Genomic DNA, 21,689 nt, shown 5'->3' with positions numbered 1-21,689 from the left:
GTGCGAAGGAAAGATCGTTTTGAGGAAAATTATGTTGTAGCTTCTGGTGTTTTATCTGTAGTTATATGTGATAGGTGTTTTCTGTAGCAACAACATTTAGTTCACGAGTTATTGAATGCGGAAGTCTGCGAATGTGCGAATATAAAACCAATTTTACCCAAGTCATTTCATTGGTGTCAACAGACTGAGGGTATTTGTTGGTTACTATGTAGCTTATTCTTATTCGTGTTTATGCTTTCAACTGCTTTTCTTACCATTATTTATATTTGGGATAATTTACATTATTAGGCAATATTCTGTTGTCCATAAGCAAAAAAAAAAAAAGTGGTATATTTTAGATTTTGGCAGATCAGCTCCTCCGACAGCAGTCACATCATCAGTGAAGCTCCTCTCACTGTAATTCATCATCAGTAAAGCCCCTCCCACTGTAATACGTCATCAGTGAAGCTCCTCCCACAGCAATTCCCCAATAAATGCTGTAAATTCCCATCAGCATCAGAGCATCAGGAAGAGCTGAAATCTGCAAAGATTGAGTTTATTAAAGAGGACAGTGAGAACATGAGTGATCCAGAACCCTGCAGAATGAAACACACTGAAGATCCTGAAGTGTTTGTGTTTATTCTTCATTCATTCATGATGCTGAAGAACATTCATGTTAGAAACATTCAAGCACTTCATCGCTTTTAGATAAACGGTTAAACTTTTGCAGCCATTTCATAATTTATATAAATGGTCAGTAAAGGGAGGTTTCATATTGATTGTCAACATCAGGTCAAACTCCATTTAAAGGGGTCATATAATGGTACATGCACTTTTACAAGTTGATTGCACTGAAATGTCTGTTGGCAGTGCCTGTACACAACCATCCTATCATGATAAAAATCCATCCAGTGGTTTTGTTTTAATCTCCTTATATGTTTGACCCTCTCTGAAATCAAGCCGTTCGATATTGTGACGTCATAATATCCAACGCCCCTCCCACGATTGTGATTGACAGCCGTGTTTCAACACAAGACCCGCCCTGAGCGAGCTGTGACAGCTGTCGTCATAGTAGTCCGCCATTGTTGATATGCTGGAGCAGAATGGCGTCTAAGCGATTGTGGTGTTCAGTTCTTAGATCTAATAAGGAACACAGCAGTCATTTTACTGTTCCGAAATCCGACCCGCTGAAGACGCAGTGGCTGAGTTTTGTTTTTGAAGGAAATATTCCCAACGATCAAACTAAATGCCATTATGTTTGCGCTAATCATTTCTCTCCAGACTGCTTTTTAAACGAGTGTCAGTATAAAGCTGGGTTTGCTAAGAGGCTGCTACTGAAAAACGAATCTGTACCAACTATTCGTGTGCCTGCTGCAATTCCAGAAGAAGTAAGTATAACGTTTTATTAACCTGTATATTAATCTTTGCAAATCGCTTGCACTTTATGATGAATGTGGCTAATGTTTACACTCATTACTGCATCGTAGGGTACATTATGGCATGTTTTCTATGTAACGACGTTCTCAAAACAACTCATAATCCTATACTGTATAATAATTAACAACGCGTTATGGTTAATGTGTTATAAAAACTGTGTACAACAAATTATTAGGTATCTTTCAAATACTGCTAGAAACAGACAACACAGAGATAACGTTACGCAATACGCATCATTGAGAAGCCTAACATTTACAAAAAAAGTTTTTCAGCATCAATCTGTCAACGAACTAACCTATACATAAGTAAAGCTAAACACATAGCGTTTGTATCTCACTATTCTACCGTGCCAGTACATACAAAAATAGATCAAAATGACATTACGTTAACCAACCATTCAGAAACGTCCTGTCCGAGCCGTAATGGTCGAACTTCTTCGGGGCCGTCATCTTGTTCAGAGTCCGAATCAGGTTCAAATTGGTATGGTTGCAAAGACGTAGGCTATCCCCAGAAACTCCCGTTGCCATTATTGTTCCAAAATATAACCTCAACTGTTGTCAAGGCAACGGTCCACGTGCGTTGTTTCAGAACGCCCCACAGAACAGAGGGGCGGGGCGAGCAAAGCTCATTATCATTTAAAGACACATGCACTGAAACGGCGTGCTGAAAACAGAGATGTTTTTGACCAGGTAAAATGAGTGTTTTCTTACAATACTAATGAGAATTTTTAATTAAAGTATATTACAAACTTTTAATTTAGACCCTAAAGAAACATATTAGCTTGTACAAAAATGGCATTATATGACCCCTTTAAATATTTAAACTGTTTTATTTTACATTTATTTTATATATGGTTTACAATTTGTAACAATTTTACCAGAATTTGATCTGAATTTTGTGCGTATTTTTACAAACATGTATAACAAATAATAATAATTTCAAAATGTACAAATTTACAATCTACTCCACTTTACTGCAAACATTTGTGTTCTTTCTCGCAGTGAAATTCACTTCATCTTGTGTTTCTTGTCACACTTTCACATGTGTGTGAAGTCAATGGAAGTAGAAGTTTAGTGTGAACGGCCCTTAGTAATTAAAAAGTTTTAGTAGTTTTTTAACATAACTATATATAAATGTTAAAGTTAGTGTCAAAATATGGCAGTATTGTGTATTTTATGTTCATTTCATGTTAGATAATTGTGTCATTAATCAAATATATTTAATAGTTCTCACGACAGAAACATGGGATTTGTGCCTATAATGTTTAAAAACAATAACTAGAAGATCAGTGTACCTCATTCATGGAAAGTTTCAGGGACGTTTTATTTATAAAACTGTTACATCTGGGATAATTTCTATCTCCATTCACTCCATATTTCTCTCTTTTAATTATTTAGATTATTTAGAAAATTTGAAAATGAGTTTTTCTTTGATTTCAGACCCGATGGAAGAGAGTGAGGAGAGCGAAGAACTGAGTGAAATGAAGGAGGAGAGTGAAGACCTGAGTGAAGTGAAGGAGGAGAGAGAAGAACTGAGTGAAGTGAAGGAGGAGAGTGAAGAACTGAGTGAAGTGAAGGAGGAGAGTGAAGAACTGAGAGAAGTGGAGGAGGACAGCGAAGAACTGAGTGAAGTGAAGGAGGAGAGCGAAGAACTGAGAGAAGTGGAGGAGGACAGCGAAGAACTGAGAGAAGTGAAGGAGGAGAGTGAAGAACTGAGTGAAGTGAAGGAGGAGAGCGAAGAACTGAGAGAAGTGGAGGAGGACAGCGAAGAACTGAGTGAAGTGAAGGAGGAGAGTGAAGAACTGAGTGAAGTGAAGGAGGAGAGTGAAGAACTGAGTGAAGTGAAGGAGGAGAGTGAAGAACTGAGAGAAGTGGAGGAGGACAGCGAAGAACTGAGTGAAGTGAAGGAGGAGAGTGAAGAACTGAGTGAAGTGAAGGAGGAGAGTGAAGAACTGAGTGAAGTGAAGAAGGAGAGTGAAGGACTGAGAGAAGTGAAGGAGGAACATCATGTCAAACTTGGAGAAAAACCTTTGAGTCGCTCAAAGACTAAAAAGACATTTTTAAAGAAAAGAAGAGCCAAGAAATCTTTCACCTGCACTCAGTGTGGAAAGAGTTTCACACGCAAAGATGGTCTTGAGCGTCACATGAGAGTTCATACCGGAGAGAAGCCGTTCTCATGTGATCAATGCAGGAATAGTTTCAGGCAATTTGCACACCTTCATGTTCACATGAGGATCCACACCGGAGAGAAGCCGTTCACATGCAATCAATGTGGGAAAAGTTTCAGTCGATCTTCACACCTTAAAGAACACATGAGGATCCACATCGGAGAGAAGCCGTTCACATGTGATCAGTGTGCGAAAATATTTCTCTGTGTGAGATTCTCAGACAAAAACTCTCTTAAGACTCACATGAGAGTTCACACCGAAGAGAAGCCATTCACATGCAATCAATGTGGGAATAGTTTCAGTGATTTATCAGCTCTTAATGTTCACATGAGGATCCACACCGGAGTGAAGCCGTTCACATGTGATCAGTGTGCGAAAACATTTCTTAGTACATCACACCTGAAGAGACACCTGACAGTTCATACGAAGGAGAAGCCGCATTCATGTTCTGTGTGTGGAAATAGTTTTTCACAGCTGAGTCATTTACATAAACATCAGAAAATTCACACTGGTGTGAGAGAGTACATGTGCTTTGAGTGTGAGAAGACTTTTACTAAAGCGGACAGTTTAAAACGGCACCAGAGAATTCACACTGGAGAGAAACCTTACAAGTGTTCACACTGTGACAAGAGATTCAATCAGTCAACAGATCTGAAAACACATGAGAGGATTCACACTGGAGAAAAACCTTACAAGTGTTCACACTGTGACAAGAGATTCATTCAGTCACAACATCTGAAAACACATGAGAGGATTCACACTGGAGAAAAACCTTACAAGTGTTCACACTGTGACAAGAGATTCTGTCTGTCATCACATTTGAAAACACATGAGAGGATCCACACTGGAGAAAAACCTTACAAGTGTTCACACTGTGACAAGAGATTTGGTCACTCATCATCTCTGAAAATGCATGAGAGCATCCACACTGGAGAGAAGCCGCACACGTGTGATCAGTGTGGAAAGAGTTTCTCTATTAAAACTCAACTGAAGCGACACATGGACATCCATGCAGTGGAGAAACCCCATCACCGCAGTCTGAGATCACAGTAAGTTGTTCATCTTCAAGCTGCTTTTCCACCTTCGGAAAAGGTTCCAGTTGTGTTTCCACTTGAGCTGGTACGGCACGGCACAATTACAAACCGTTCTCGGCCCTGAACTCTCAGCACACTTGGCTAACCCTGTCGAACGTGATGGTAGTGTGTGTGAGTGTGTGTGTGTGTACTAGTGGTGGAAATTTTTATTATTTCCAGAGAATCGTTAGGGTTGGTTCAGTTCGTTCACCAAAATGATTAGTTCATTGATTCATTCAGTGACAATTTCTTCATATTACATAAATAGGCCAGCAGGGGTGAAAATTTGTGTCTTATGTGTTATGTCTTAAGTCAACAAAAATTAGAGGTGGGCATAGATTAATTTTTTTAATCTAGATTAATTTTGAAATTAATCTAGATTAATCTAGATTAAAATGGCTCATTTGAATTCTGCCGAAGGCATTCAGAATATGTGTGCTACCCAAATAATGACTATAAAAGTAAGTCTTTGAGAACGAGTTTCTCAAGCCAGGTGGCGCATTAGACCAGGGGCTCATCTCCTGTTTCCAAAATGCATCACAAACTGCTTGAGAAAGCTGTTCTACTCATAGGCCTCGTTTACACTGCAGGTCTTGATGCCCAATTCTGATTTGTTGCCTAAATCCGATTTTTTTGACTGTCTGTTTACACGTTCTTTAAATTGTGACCCATATCCGATTCATATGTTTACACTTGCCATGGCTAGTAGCCTAGGCTACTATCTGAAACATATCGCGCATGCTTAAAGGGTTAAATTCTCTTGCACAAATGGACGAATACAAAATATGTTTCATGCTCTGCGATATGCAAAGTTGCCAAACACCACTTTTGAATAAGAAACAATGTCTATAAAACTACCACGAATCACAAGCGTATCGGTGAGAACACTCGTTAAAACAACATACACACACCCGAACTTGACTGCACATCACATATTTGAGATTACTGATACTGCTTTCATTCGTAATGCAACGGACCGATCTACGGCACATACATTAAGGGCTGTTCACTGTTATACAATAAAGAGCCCGCACAGCGACAAGAAATAGAAATTAACACAAAAAAACTGTCTAGAGCCTTTACTACTTACACAACACTGACAGTGGAGTTGCGCTCAGGAGTAGAGCAGCTATGGACAATTTTCTTTTTCTTTTTTGAGCGGCTGCGGACAAATTCTTTCTATGCACACACAATATTACATCACAATCTGCGCGCATGTTTTAAAAATATAATTGAAAATGTAAATAGTCCTAGCACTTTTTAAATTTAAATAGCCCACTTAAAGTGTTTATTACAAATAAATTATTAATTGCTTAAAATGAATAAATGTAAATGAACAAAAATTTTCGTTAAATTTACAATCATGTGAAAACACTTCCCGTGCCCCTCTCCACATTCCTCTCCTACGATGACACGTTTCGTCGGGCCATCCGTCCCTTTGCAGATGTGCGTCGGGGTTTCTCTCGTCATTAAACCGCGGAGACGTTGCCTAATGCCTCAGAAAATCCGATCTGCCTGTTTACATGACAGTCGCATTGGCACATATCCGATTTATTTCCACATATGAATGAGGCCTGAAACCGATCTGGAAATATCCGAATGCATGCGTTTTTTTCCTGTTTACACTGTCATAGAACACATCCGATCTGTGTCACATGTGAGCAAAAAATCGGAATTGGGTCACATTTCACTGGCAGTGTAAACGGGGCCTTAGACTGTAAAAAGTTACTACTGTACTGTTACCGTCCGTAGGCAACATTAGGTAGGCCTATGTTATTATCAACTACTATAGGCTATCAATTAGGGATGGGCGATATGGCCTAAAATCCATATTGTGATATACATTGCAGCCTCTTGCGATAACGATTATAATAAAACCATTTCAGAACAGGTTACACAGACCCTGCTAAACAACTGCTAAATGTATTTTTTTTTTTTTTTTAAAGGGTGTATGTAGTTTTGAGAACATATATTGTGCAAAACTGTAAGTATACAACATAATTTTGCAGATAAATAAAATGTAAGTACACTAGCTGCAGAGACTTAAGTAGGTCTAATGTTTATTGTGGCTTGGAGCTTATGAAACCCCAAATTTAAAATTTGAATATTGTCTAACTGATGTCTTTTCAGTTTTAAAGAAACACAACAACAATTCTTAAAATCGGGCGCAGACAGAGATTATGTGCTACACCTCTAAGATATATTGAGAATAATACGCGCGGGTCACGCGCGCTGGTATTCAGTGATATGTTTCGTTTTGAATTTGAGGTGGTACCGGATAAGTTGTGTGTTAACTTACCGAACTGTTACCCCACACACTGTCTATATAGTTTGCTGCTGCTCGTTGCACCCATCTTTTTCACCAGCTTTCACTTTCAGCCGTGTTTACTTAAAGGGGGGGTGAAATGCTATTTCATGCATACTGAGTTTTTTACACTGTTAAAGAGTTGGATTCCCATGCTAAACATGGACAAAGTTTAAAAAATTAAATTGTACGTGTCCTTCCGGTTTGTCACAAGTTTTGGAAAGTTTTTTTCGAGTATGGGTCTTCGTGACGTCAGCTGGGGCGGAATTTCCTTATATGGGTCCTAAGGGCACTTCTCCATGAATAGCGCGGGCGCGCGCGCACTCGTAGACCAGAGCGAGAGAGCGAAAGCAGTACCTCATCAAAGCGCTCTGCTCGGTTTTAGGAAAGTCAATGTCACCAAAGAAGTGGGTTTTTGGTTGCCAGGGCAAGACAACCCTGCACAGATTCCCAAAGACTCCCAGCGTTAAGGGACCAGTGGATGGAGTTTGTTTTTTCAGAGCATCAAGGGAGTTGTGTAAGACTGTTTGTTCCTTGCATTTCGACGATGATTGTTTTATAAACAAAGCCCAGATCGACGGATTTGCAGATCGTCTAATGCTTAAGGATCGAGCAGTCACAATGATAAAGGTTCGCGGTCGTGCGTTGGAACCGGGCAGTGAGTAAAACTGTTGAACAAATGTCTCTGTGTGTTGTTAGCTCGGTGGGTAAGCACAGCTTTAGCTTCGCCCACACGGCCCGTCCCCAGCCGCTCTTTTTTTTTTTCCGGAAAGACTCGGTACAGCCTATCTTTCTTTTATAAATATAATAAAACTAAAGAATTTTTGGAGATATGAAGGATGCAATACTACTCTATAGGTACTCAAGATTAACAGGAGATTGAGTGAAAATGAGCATTTCACCCCCCCTTTACTTAAGATGACGACGAATATGCGTTGCAGCCGGGTGTTCCTCGCGGCCGCGGGTAGATTGCGTCATCATAGCTTATGTAGTATTAGCCAGCTCCCAACGCAACTTGGAGAATAGATTAACGGCAATATTTTTTTTTATCGCGCAATAAGAGTCTCGCGTTAACGCAGCACGTTAACGCCGATAACGGCCCACCATTAGTATCTGTATAATATGTGGGTTTTAATACATTTTCAGGGCTCTTTTTGTTTTTTGCATGGATTGCTCAGCTAAACAGGTGAATAAGAGACTATCAACTACTAATATTTTATTATTATTATACAGGTCTTATTAAAATGTCTACAAATGTTTAAAACGGATCAGAGATCAGGCAAAACCCTTAGACACTTGTTCAGTGGTTAACTGCATGATGGGTTCACAGAGATCATTGACATTTCTAAACGCTTATGAGGCAAAGAAGCCTTGTTTACTGAAATCACATGACTTTCGCAGTTTGATACACGCTCTGAACCAACACAAATCTGAACATGATTTGAAACAAAGATTCATAAAGGTGTCTGAGCATCGTGAAGCAGTGTTTCGAGATCACCCATCACTACTTTAACTACATGAGTAAGACATGATTAGCAGGTTGTTTGCATAAAATAGTCCATTGAAACTCACTTGATTTAATGTTTCTTTTAGACCTGATGGACGTGAACAAGAAAGGAAAGGTCTCCTGCCCTCAGTGTAAGAAACGCTTCACATGAAAATCAAGTCTGAAGATTCACATGAGAGTTCACACTGGGAAGAAGCGAAATGCTGGAAGTCCTTCACTACAGAAGATGAACTGAAAGAGCACCAGGAAATTCACACTGGAAAAACCTTTTGAAGGCAAAGTTCAGGAGCTGAAGAAGAGACCATAACACTTTTAAGAGAGACATGAATCTGATTAATTTTGTACTCGTTCTTTATTGTTTTTTATCAGAACATGTAGTTTCTCTTCCACTTCTACTCTTGGAAATGCAGTATATACTTTCATGTAGCTTTGAAATTGGACTCTTTTCTTCTCTTCTTCTCTTGAGATGCTTTGGCTCTTGTAAGACAGTAAAGAGAGAGATCTGTCTCATTCTCCTTCACTTTTACTTTATGTTTGTATTTTCTTTATATAATGATGATTGATTAAACACTTTACTCAATTTATCAACATCTCGTTGTTATTGTCCATTTACTTATTTTTTGCTGATTCTGCTTGAATCAGGAATAATTTTAGTTCTGAAAGTCATTAAGTATCCTGATATGATTGCTTTTTAAACTTTCCCTGTTTTAAATGTTAAATGCCTAACTAAATTATATTTCACCCACAAATGACTGACGTTGAATGAGACTGCTGTCTGTCTACATTACTAACAGTTTCACCCTTGATATCCAGTATCATATATACATTTTAAAGAGTTTGTTCTAGTCAGTTTGATGTTTCATTCACACCATTAGGCTTCATGAAGTCAGAACAATTACTATGAACTTTAAACAACACCAGCTCCGGCTCCAGCTTTGAGATGTAGGGCGAGGCAAGTGAAATTCCTAGTTTTAATATTACTTTATTTTTTTCCCTGTAACAAAACTTTATTTTATAACAAAAGTGGCAGGTCTTGATATTTGCAGGGCTAAACACAAATGAGTTTGTCTACAGGTTCATTCTGGTTCAGATGTTTACTTGTCCTGCAAAATATTTCACTGGACCAACCAAAAATTAAATAAAAAATTAAGTATTTTAATAAATATAAAGACCCAACATCCTCCCCAAAAATCCCAACATCTCTGCCACTTTCCATAATTTTCATCCAGATTTGGGCCTTAGCTTCTGCTTTATTAATTGAAATGGACATTTCAACAACTTCCCTTTTACTGGCTTGTTTTGCCAAACCATCTACCATTTCATTTCCTTTGACGCCAACATGTGCTGGAACCCATGTAAACTTTATCCCCATTGACAAACCCGTGTGTAACATTCTAGTACTTCATATACCATGTCCTGCCTTGATTGTGACTTGAATGATTGCAAACTCTTTAGAACTGCACTAGAGTCGGAGCAAATTACAACTTTATCTGCTTTAACTTCTTCTACCCACTGTAATGCCAACCAAATACCAATATTTAAATACATCTCCACCGTAAATATGAATAAATGATCAGACAGTCTCTTTTGCACCTTGATCCCCATCTTTGGTACTCCGAATGCAGTCCCAGTTTGTCCAGATTGAGGATTCTTGGATCCATCTGTGTACACATCCAGATATCCATTATACTCCCTATTCAGATGATTATAAAGTACTTCACATATATCCACTCCCCCTGTACTCTTTTCTTGATGTAGATCAGTATCTGCAGGTCCACACTGGGTTGTACTAGCAGCCACGGTGGTCTGACTGGCATCGGAACTGTTGAACTAAATTCCCTTCCCTCCAGCCCCATCTCTTTTCCTATAACATCAGCCACCCATCCAAAACTCTTACTTTTCATGCTCCCAGTATGCCTGAATTACTGCCTTTGAGGGGTGAGACCCATAATGCCCTTGTATATTTACTCAATAATTGACTGCTAGCTGTTCCCTCCTTAACTGCAGAGTCAAGGTGGTCTGACTGATCCCTCAGTGATTGCCTACTCGCCCCCCAGTCCACTCCTGCCAGACACCTCATTACATTTAATACCTTTTTACACTTTACTATATCTTTCTCTATGTGGCCTGCCCATGTTAACCTAGCATCAAAAGACTCTTGCCCATATAACTTAAGATTATTATCTTCCCCCATTATTTTCCTTGTAAAGAAAACGACTTTTTCTTTTTCTTTTGAAAATCTAAAACCCCATCTCATTGACCACAGTTCTACCAGCCCTATTGCTTCCTGGACCTTACTTACTGTATATTTTATGTTCCTTCCCCTTTTCCACAAGGCCCCATCATCCGCAAACAACGATTTTCCAATCTCGGGCCCTACATCTGAAAATACATCATTTATCATGATGTTTAACACTACCGTGAGGGGTGCCATTTTCCACAAGATAGCTACCAGATATTTATTTTCCTATTCTCATCTGAATAGATCGTCCATACAGAAAATCCTTCACCCAGTTAAAGGCCCTACCTCCTACTCCCAAAATTTCTAATTAATCAACAACCCCTCTTTCCACATTACAGTATATTGTATGCCTTCTCAACATCTAAGAAGACTGCCACCACTGTTTCCCTATTAACCTGGGATTTCCTTATTTCATCTTCCAGGCAAAGCACTGGATCCATTGTCCCTCTACCCTACCTGAATCCACATGAAATGATGAAATTCATTTCCTCTTCTCCAAAAAATAAACCAGTCTATCCGTAATCATATGTTCCATAATTTTACCTACATGAGAGGTCTATAGCTAGCAGGTTTTGTAGGATCCTTCCTGGTTTTCTCCTCACTGACCAGTACAGTGTAGTCCCATTGCCTCATCACACCCCCATCTTCCTTATCACCCCCCCCCCCCCATACTTCTCCCACCAGTGTCATTCTGCCTATTGAGCTGCAGAACTAATGCCAATAATTCCTCTTAGCCTGGCGCATAGTCTTTCTTACTAATGCTTGAGCTGTTATACTGTAATAAATGCTCATAATTATGGGTTCGTCTCAATTGCCTGAAAGTCCTATTCCTACTTTCTACTACTTCTTTGCATTCCTCTGTCCACCATGGAACTGCTTTCCTTTTCCTTTTCCCAGAACTCTTGGGAATAGATTCATCTGCCACCCCTCTAACAATTTCCAGGAAACTACTATACTGTCTATCAATATCCATATCTCTAACCTCGCCAGTTAACCTTTCCTCACATAACTTCTTGAATTTTGCCCAATTAGCCTGACCAAACACTAGGGGTGTAACGGTACACAAAAATCACGGTTCGGTACGTACCTCGGTTTTAAAGTCACGGTTCGGTTTATTTTCGGTACAGTAAGGGAAAGAAATGCAAACATTAAACTGCAGGTTGTTTATTACTATAAACTTTTTTTAACAATTTGTTTACACTTTTTTAAACACTTTTTAATAAAATATAATAAAATAGATATAAAATAAAAAAAGAATAAGAAATAAAATACTGCTGCAAAGTTCTCCACTAAATAAAATACTCTCAGTCTCAAACCAATATCACATAATAAAATATAATGAAAAATATAAATAAATAACTATGATTACAGTGCAGGAACAGAAAATAGCCCTATATTAAAATAATATTAAACAAATATATGTATTATTATTTTTCAATAATCAATCAACATAATAAATTTAAGATTTTTTTTTCCACTTTTTTAATAATTATCAAAATAAAATATAGTCCAAAGCTATAGTACAAAGCTATTATTACCAGAGCATGTGATCAGAGCAGGTCATTTTACCATTGTTGCCAGCATGACTATACCAGCTCAGCAAACAGAAATCTAAGTTACTACTAACAAATTTCACCTTATTTGAGCGGACTTTGCTTTTCCAGTGCGTGATCGGTACATGATTGGAGTGTTTGGGCCGTTAACGACAGAGCAGAACGCGCAGCGCAAACACGGACTCGAACATTGAGCAGAGAGCGCAGCGGGTCGTCGACACACACACACACACACACGCGCGCGCGCCACGGAACGGAGAGTGCGGCGGCGCACACGAAGCGGAAAAGCTTTTTTTCGCCATGCAGTCTATTTCATTGTTACAGTGACGACGGGTAAAACACGGGTAAAACCAGAGAATGTCTAATAGGAAAAAACATTAGAATCAGCTGCAGGGCGGGATTTGCGCTGAACGCGGAGACTTCCGCCACTTAATATGTTCGTGTGGAAACACGAAAATGTACCTATGTTCCGCACACAAAATATTGCATTCAGTCATTCGGTACACACGTGCACCGAACCGAAAGCCCTGTACCGAAACGGTTCGGTACGAATACACGTACCGTTACACCCCTACCAAACACCCATCTCCCTACTCCCTCTTCAGAATGTTTTTCTTCCCGCATTCTAATTGAGCATAATATAGGAAAATGATCACTTCCTACAGTCGACCCCTCCCATATCTCCCTTTCACATAACCTTGCTATATCATTAGATGTAATAGTAAAGTCTAGTGCAGCCTCATTTCCTGAAACCATATCATTCCTAGAGGTCTGCACGGGCTTTAAACTGAAGCCCGAACCCGGCCCGTACCCGCGATCATTTAACCCGACCCGACCCGACAATTACATTTACATGTTAAGCCCGAACCCGACCCGAACCCGAGGTCCACTCTGTTTCTCACAGCAAATACCATTTTTGCAATATGTTGTATTTATTGCTTGAAACAGTAAATACATGTAGGCGCAGCGGCCCTATCAGCACAGCAGTAAGAGAAAAACTTACCATTTACGTAACTTTGCTGTGGTCGAACAGGTGTAACAGTTACAAATTTCTCATGGTTTGCTTGCTGTCGTCTGCTGTCTGTGTTGTGAATGAAATAGCGCGCGGGAGCGTAGCACACGCGCAAAACAGTTTTGTGATATAAATGATATAATGATAAAATACAACAAATTATATATATATATATATATATATATATATATATATATAATTTGGATGTTGGATTTGTTGGATTTGAATGTTGGATTTTAAAGGATTGGTGTGTCTTAATGATGGTAGAGGAACAAGGAATGATTAGAGGTCTGCTACCCGACCTGAACCCAAGGCTGTTCATTAAACATTAACCCGAACCCGACCCGAAACCCGCACATTTTTCGGGACCCATCGGGCTCGGGTCGGGTAGCAGACCTCTAATCATTCCTTGTTCCTCTACCATCATTAAGACACACCAATCTTTTCAAATCCAACAACTCTATCACCCGACCATTTTGATCCAACTTTTTCCCACCCCAAAGTGGACTGTGAGTGTTAAAATCCCCACACCACACTACCTTTCGTCTGTCCTGTCCCTCAGTATCTTCTCTTTTGTCTAATTACAATTCCTTACATGGATTGTAAAAGTTAATTATAGCTACACTGTCCAGTCCTACCCACACTTCCACCACCATATATTCCAACTCCTTTCCCAATCCCAGGATCCTATATGGGAGTCCCCATTTAATAAATGTAGCACATCCTCCCCCACCTCCTTCATTTCTATCTCGGCGAACAGACACATACCCTTGTATCACAAAATCTAGTTTTGTTCTAAGCCAGGTTTCCTGGATACAAATAACATCTGGCTTTTGTACCACTTCATCAATAAAGCTTTTAAACTGTTGTCCATTTGCTACCAAGCTTCGGGCATTCCATTGTATTAATAACACCATGGTTAATATCAACCAACCCATGTTTCCTGACTAGACTGATGTTTGAGGTCATCTCTCACTATTTCCCATGTCAGCCCCATTACATCCAAATGTTGCTCTGCTGCCATAACTATCAACTGTATTCTCTCAGTCTTTGATTTTACATTTGCTGTACCATTAATCACACCAGTTATAAATGTCACTAGTTTCCTTACATTTACTTGCATCATATTCCCCTCATTCTGTTTTATTTGTTTCTATCTATACACTATCCACACTGTTGGTTCCTGTTGTCTGTTTCGGAGCATTGTAACTGCTTCTGCATATGACACCTTCTGCCATACTCTCACTTGTTGTGCATGTACCACTTCCTTCATCACTGCACATCCTCCATTAGCCACAATATTAGCACCTACACGGTTACAACATTTAGGTGAGACACCTTTCCCACACTGACCATAACTATGATTTCCTCCACATCTGGCACACCTTCTTGTCTCCCTGCACATTACGGCTACATGCCCAAACCGCTGACAGTTATAGCATCTAAGTGGTTTTGGCACGTAAAGTCTTACAAAGTAACTCATATAACCAATTGTTACTTCCTTTGGGAGGGCCCTCTCCCTCAAACTTTAACAAAACTGACTGACTATCCTCCTTAATTCCTTCTCTCGATGTTTGAAGTCTTTGTGCACTCATCATTATCCCACCCCTTATATTAGCCTTCACCTCTTCCATCCCTACACACACTGGAATACCTGTAATCACCCCCTTACTCCATTTCGTCTTTCCCTGATCAGATACAGCACTCTCCACCTGAAACTGCCCCATTCTTTCCAGCTTGAGTGCCCGATCCCTCTGATCCATGTCATTACAAGTAATCAATAAACTCCCATTTCTTAACACCCTTGCTGGCGCTGCAATTATATCACCAATCGCCTTTTTTTAAAGCTGATGTCAGTCTAACTGGATTTATACCTTCTACTCCACCTTCCTCCCTAAACTTGATAACTACTTTATAATCTTTGTCATCTTGTTCCTCTAATGTACACATCACTCTCCCCACCACTCAAATCCGAGTTACTATTTGTACCTAGTGTGCTAGACTTCCTTTTCTTCATAAAATTTTCATTTTTACTTCCTACCTTCTTCCTTCTTCCTACCTTCTTTCCCCTTATCTCGTCCTCTTCCATGTCCTTCCTCCATCTCCAGTTCAGTCACAGTACAGCTGTGCCAACCTCCTGCTGTTGTTGTTGTTATGCAACATGTTTAAGAGCATGCTTGTTTTCCAACCATCCTTCCTAAACCTATATTAATATTTATATGGCTTTGAGGTTTTGAGGCAATTCAATTATGTATGTTAAGTGATTACATGAACTGATTTAAATGTTTGTATTTAATAACCTTTGAAACAACGTGCTGAATATATTATCATGTTCGTTGATGTATTATTCTACATGATCAGTTAAATAGTCATTAAAATACAATACAGGATGTGCTCTATCAGCATAATTCTTCCTATTTTGTGCTTCATTTAAAAAAAAAATCCTTTCACATTTAGTAACTGGACTGGAGTCACTTCAGTTCTAAAATAGTACTAATTGAATGCTAATTGGCTGCGGGGGTGTCCCGTTCGGCATTCGCATGACGTCACCGCTCGCTCGCAACGTTTCCCTCATTAAGCAGTTCACGGTATTTCTCATATTTACACAACCATCAAACACACTTTATACAGTTTGATTAAGCGACAGGCTCATTTCTGAATTGTTTTCATCGATCACAGCGATACTTGTGCGTCTTTTCTGGCGACTTCCTACTGAAATAAACATTTAGTGCAGCAGCAGCGAGCATGAATAATTAATTGTTTACGTTTTTCCACGGTTGAAACACTGATTGAGCGATTCCATGTGACATGATACAGATTTCAATAAGTTGTACTCTATCTTCTAACACACTTTCAGATGCTCATTCGTGTTTATTTCGCGCTGTAACTGGTATTATTAAGGTAGAAGAGAAGATCATGTGCTGCTGCTTCTCTTGAGCTGAGCCAGAGCGATCGCACGCCACAGCGACAAAACGGTATTGTTTGTTTTTTAATTTCTTAAGAAAATGAATTGTATGTAATTTGAAATCTGAGACTTTGTTTCATATCAATAGTAACAAAGCACAATTATTGCGATTTATTGGATGGGATGCGCGCTACAATGTTTTATTCATTCATCAACTGAAAACAGGATGACTAATCGATTCTTGGGATTTAAGAATCGATATCGGTTCGTAAAAATGAGAATCGATTAAAATCAAGAAATCAATATTTTTTACCCAGCCCTAGAGAATGTCTGTGGATTGTAAGTTATGCACTGAGGAAATTATTAGATTGCACTTCAGCTTAAAGATTATTAATAGAGGTATATTTGTTCCCACCAATCACTGCACAAGTTAATGTTACATATGATGACGAAAGCACATTAGTGCTAGCCCAACAGGAACCCATAGAGAATGCATTGCCGTGCCTGCAGTTAAAAAAAAATTATAATATTTTTAGGGAAGTCTATGGGAACACTGGGCGATTATCGGCCAGAGTGAAATCGCCCAAAAAGAGGCGGTACTCCACAGAACGTGACTTGACTATATCCAGAGGCAGAACAACAGTGACTGCTAGTGTAACTGTGGTTGAATGCGAATGTGATTGATAAAGTCCCTTTCACACTTTAATAGTGCCGACATTTGGCAGATTACATTTACTTATTAAACTTGATGTCTATTCTAACACTTTATATTGCCCCTGTAGTTTCTGTAGACACAAATCTGTAACATGTTAATTATGGAATTACTTTATTGCAATTAATAGTTTTTATAAAGTCAAACTATATTTACATTCACATATTATGGTGGTGTTGTTATTTGCCTGTAGAGGTTCATAAAGATAGGATAGGCCTATTTATTTAATTATTTTGTTTTATTATTGATGATTTATCCATGTTATATTGTCTATCAATAGAGCAGTTTTACAGGCTTTTATCATGTATCCTGACTCAAATAATGTGTTTCTAACAGCAAACACTCAGAATAAAGTGAGATGATCTGCTGATGACCCTGAATGGCTTGTTGAATGAGTGTTGATAGTCTGAGGCTCATCAATATTAACAGATCTGCTGAAAACACTCTTTATTTCATGACAATAGTTCCTGTTTTCACCTCATTTATTATGCTGATGTCTTCAGATCTCCTGTAAATTGACAGTTAAAGCTCATTTCATTGGTGTCAGCAGACTGAGGGGATTTAATAGTGACAAATCTGTAGATTTACTTCTGTTTATGCTTATAACTCTTTTTCTTATCATTATTTATATTTGGGAGAATTTACAATATTATATTCTGTTGTCCATGAGAAAAAAAAACAACAAAAACCTCAGTAACTGATATTTTAGATTTTGCCAGATCAGCTCCTCCCACTGTAATTCATCATCAGTGAAGCTCCTCCCACTGTAATTCATCACCAGTGAAGCTCCTCCCGCTGTAATTCTCCAATAAATGCTGTAAATTCCCATCAGCTGCAAGTGAAGACGAGCATCAGAGCATCAGGAAGAGCTGAAATCTGCAAAGACTGAGTTTATTAAAGAGGACAGTGAGAACATGAGTGATCCAGAACCCTGCAGAATGAAACACACTGAAGATCCTGAAGAACAAAGAGGTTGGTGTTTATTCTTCATTCATTCATGATGCTGAAGAACATTCATGTTAGAAACATTCAAGCACTTCATCACTTTTAGATAAACAATTAAACTGTGAAATGGCTGCAAAAGTTTCTGTTTTTTTTATACAAATGGTCAGTAAAAGGAGGTTTGATTGTCAACATCAAGTCAAACTCTATTTAAATATTTTAACTGTTTTATTTTACATTTATTTTATATATGGTTTATAATTTGTAATAATTTTACCAGGATTTGACCTGAATTTTGTGCATATTTTTACAAACATGTATAACAAATAATAATAATTCCAAAATGTAGAAATGTACAATCTACTCCACTTTACTGCAAACATTTGTGTTCTTTCTCGCAGTGAAATTCACTTGATCTTGTGTTTCTTGTGTCACACTTTCACATGTGTGTGAAGTCAATGGAAGTAGAAGTTTAGTGTGATAATAGCCCTTAATAATTAAAACGTTTTAGTAGTTTTTAACATAACTATATATAAATATAAAAGTTAGTGTCAAAATATGTCAGTATTGTGTATTTTAATGTTCATTTCATGTAAGATAATTGTGTCACTGATCAAATATATTTAATAGTTCTCACGACAGAAACATGGGATTTGTGCCTATAATGTTTAAAAACAATAACTAGAATATCAGTGTATCTCACTCATGGAAAGTTTCAGGGACGTTTAATTTATAAAACTGTTACATCTGGGATAATTTCTATCTCCATTCACTCCATATTTCTCTCTTTTAATCATTTTGATTAATTAGAAAATTTGAAAATGAGTTTTTCTTTGATTTCAGACCCGATGGAAGACAACGAGGAGAGTGAAGAACTGAGTGAAGTGGAGGAGGAACATCATGTCAAACCTGGAGAAAAACCTTTGAGTCGCTCAAAGACTAAAAATACATTTTTAAAGAAAAGAAGAGCCAAGAAATCTTTCACCTGCACTCAGTGTGGAAAGAGTTTCACAACCAAACAAAGTCTTGAGCGTCACATGAGGATCCACACCGGAGAGAAGCCGTTCACATGTGATCAGTGTGGAAAGAGATTCTCAATCAAAAACTCTCTTGAGCGTCACATGAGAGTTCACACCGGAGAGAAGCCGTTCACATGTGATCAGTGTGGGAATAGTTTCAGCCGATCGACAAACCTTGAAAGTCACATGAGGATCCACACCGGAGAGAAGCCGTTCACATGTGATCAGTGTGAAAAGAGATTCTCAAACAAAAAATCTCTTAAGATTCACATGAGAGTTCACACCGGAGAAAAGCCATTCACATGCAATCAATGTGGGAATAGTTTCAGTCAATCAACACTCCTTGATGTTCACATGATGATCCACACCGGAGAGAAGCCGTTCCAATGCAATCAATGTGGGAAAAGTTTCAGTCGATCTTCAAACCTTAATGTTCACATGAGGATCCACTCCGGAGTGAAGCCATTCACATGTGATCAGTGTGGGAAAACATTTCTTTTGGCATCACACCTGAAGACACACCTGACAGTTCATACGAAGGAGAAGCCGCATTCATGTTCTGTGTGTGGAAAGAGTTTTTCACTGCGGCAACATTTACATGCACATCAGAAAATTCATACTGGTGTGAGAGAGTACATGTGCTTTGAGTGTGAGAAAACTTTTACTGCAGCGAACATTTTAAAACAGCACCAGAGAATTCACACTGGAGAAAAACCTTACAAGTGTTCACACTGTGACAAGAGATTAAATCAGTCAACAACTCTGAAAAGACATGAGAGGATCCACACTGGAGAGAAACCTTACAAGTGTTCACACTGTGACACAAGATTCAGTAATTTAACAACTCTCAAAATGCATGAGAGCATCCACACTGGAGAGAAGCCGCACATGTGTGATCAATGTGGAAAGAGTTTCTCTATTAAAACTCAACTGAAGCGACACATGAAGATCCATGCAGTGGAGAAACCACATCACCACAGTCTGAGATCACGGTAAGTTGTTCATCTTTATGTGTTGAGAAACAAAAGCTGCTTTTCAACCTTCAGAAAATGTTTCAGTTGTGTTTCCACTTGAGCTGGTACGGCACGGCACAATTGCAAACCGTTCTCGGCCCTGAACTCTCAGCACACTTGGCTAATCGTGCCGAACCGTGATGGTGGTGTGTGAGTGTGTGTGTGTGTACTAGTAGTGGTGGAAATTTTCATTGTTTCCAGAGAATCGTTCATTTTCAGTTTGTTCACAAAAATTATGCATTCATTGATTCGTTCGGTGACAATTTCTTCATATTACATAAATACGCCAGCAGGGGTGAAAAATAGTGTCTAATGTGTTATGTCTTAAGTCAACAAAAATATTTACTTGTGACAAAAAAAATGATTTGGCTTCATTAAAATGTGTGCCTAATTTACTCATTAAAATAATGAAATAAGTCAAAATTAGTGGTTCAGATGACCAAAGCACAAGGTTTTCTTCCATAATTAACATTTTAGCTACTCGTCCACAGCGGCTCTGCTTTCGTTGGCGAAAAAGTTAAAGGGATACTCCACTTTTTTTGGAAATAGGTTCATTTTACAACTCCCCAGAGTTAAACAGTTGAGTTTTACCGTTTTCGAATCCATTCAGCCGAACTCCGGGTCTGGCGGTAACACTTTTAGCATAGCTTAGCATAGATCATTGAATCAAACAGGACCATTAGCATCTCTCTCAAAAAAATGACCAAAGAGTTTAGATATTTTTCCTATTTAAAACTTGACTCTTCTGTAGTTACATTGTGTACTAAAACCGACGGAAAATTAAAAGTTGAGATTTTCTAGGCTGATATGGCTAGGAACTATACTCTCATTCCTCCGTAATAATCAAGAAACTTTGCTGCCGTACCATGAGTCCAGCAGGCGTAATGATATGACGCAGCACCTGAAAATAGGTCTAATAGGTTAGACAAACTTAGTCCCGGTCACGTTGGAAGTTACCAAGCTGGGGACTATTTTCATAACTCAGCTTTTCAAAGGTTCGAATCTTTGTAAAAAATGATTCACTATTTTAAAGCGTTCAAAACGCCACACGCTGGTCAGGATACAGTGTAAATAAAAATAAAAAACTTAAAAAAAAACTCAGGCCAAACATGCATAGGCACATCTTTTACAAACTATTGCAAATGTGTTATTGAGGGTAATCAATCAAATGCAATCAACAAATCATCTAATATCATAAATATTAAGTATCTGTATAATACGTAGGTTTACATTATATAGGTACATTTTCAGGGCTCTTTTTGTTTATTGTATGGATTGCTCAACTAAACAGGCGAATAAGAGACTATCCACTACTATTATTATTTTTAATTATACAAAAGTCTCAAAACATCTACAAATGTTTAAAACTGATCAGAGATCAGGCAAAACCCATATATACTTGTTCAATGGTTAACTGCATGATGGGTTCACAGAGATCATTGACATTTCGAAACGGTTATGAGGCAACGAAGCCTCGTTTACTGAAATCACGGGACTTTCGCAGTTTGATACACGCTCTGAACCACCACAAATCTGAACATGATTTGAAACAAAGATTCATAAAGGTGTCTGAGCTTCGTGAAGCAGTGTTTAGAAAGCTCCCAACACTACTTTAACTACCCGAGTAAGACATGATTCGCAAGTTGTTTGCATAAAATAGTCCATTGAAACTCACTTGATTTAATTTTTCTTTTAGACCGGATGGACGTGAACAAGAAAGGAAAAACAGAAGCCAAAAAATCTGTCTCCTGCCCTCAGTGTAAGAAACGCTTCACATGAAAATCAAGGCTGAAGATTCACGTGAGAGTTCACACTGGGAAAAA

General features: G+C 38.6%; 2 protein-coding genes across 5 annotated transcripts in view; both read left to right on the top strand.

Moving 5' to 3' along the window:
- The window catches only part of LOC307163322 (uncharacterized protein), a 326,027-nt gene that overhangs the window by 195,732 nt on the left and 108,606 nt on the right, over nt 1–21,689 (top strand). For 3 of the 4 annotated variants that reach the window (XR_013822052.1, XR_013822054.1, XR_013822055.1), the window contains exon 1: nt 19,741–19,845. The exons of the other annotated variant lie outside the window; for it this stretch is intronic. The gene's annotated coding sequence lies outside the window, so the exon portion shown is untranslated. Of the gene's footprint in view, nt 1–19,740; nt 19,846–21,689 lie in introns of those variants that run through there. 4 annotated transcript variants of the gene reach the window in all.
- LOC307162833 (uncharacterized protein) overlaps nt 1–21,689 on the top strand; it is a 302,806-nt gene that overhangs the window by 210,120 nt on the left and 70,997 nt on the right. The window lies entirely within an intron of this gene.

Source organism: Squalius cephalus (assembly GCF_949319135.1).
Source record: "Squalius cephalus genome assembly, chromosome: 1".
In the NCBI taxonomy this organism is placed as follows: domain Eukaryota; kingdom Metazoa; phylum Chordata; class Actinopteri; order Cypriniformes; family Leuciscidae; genus Squalius; species Squalius cephalus.
Note: the sequence above shows the minus strand (reverse complement) of the source record. Positions and strands in the feature narration are given on the sequence as shown.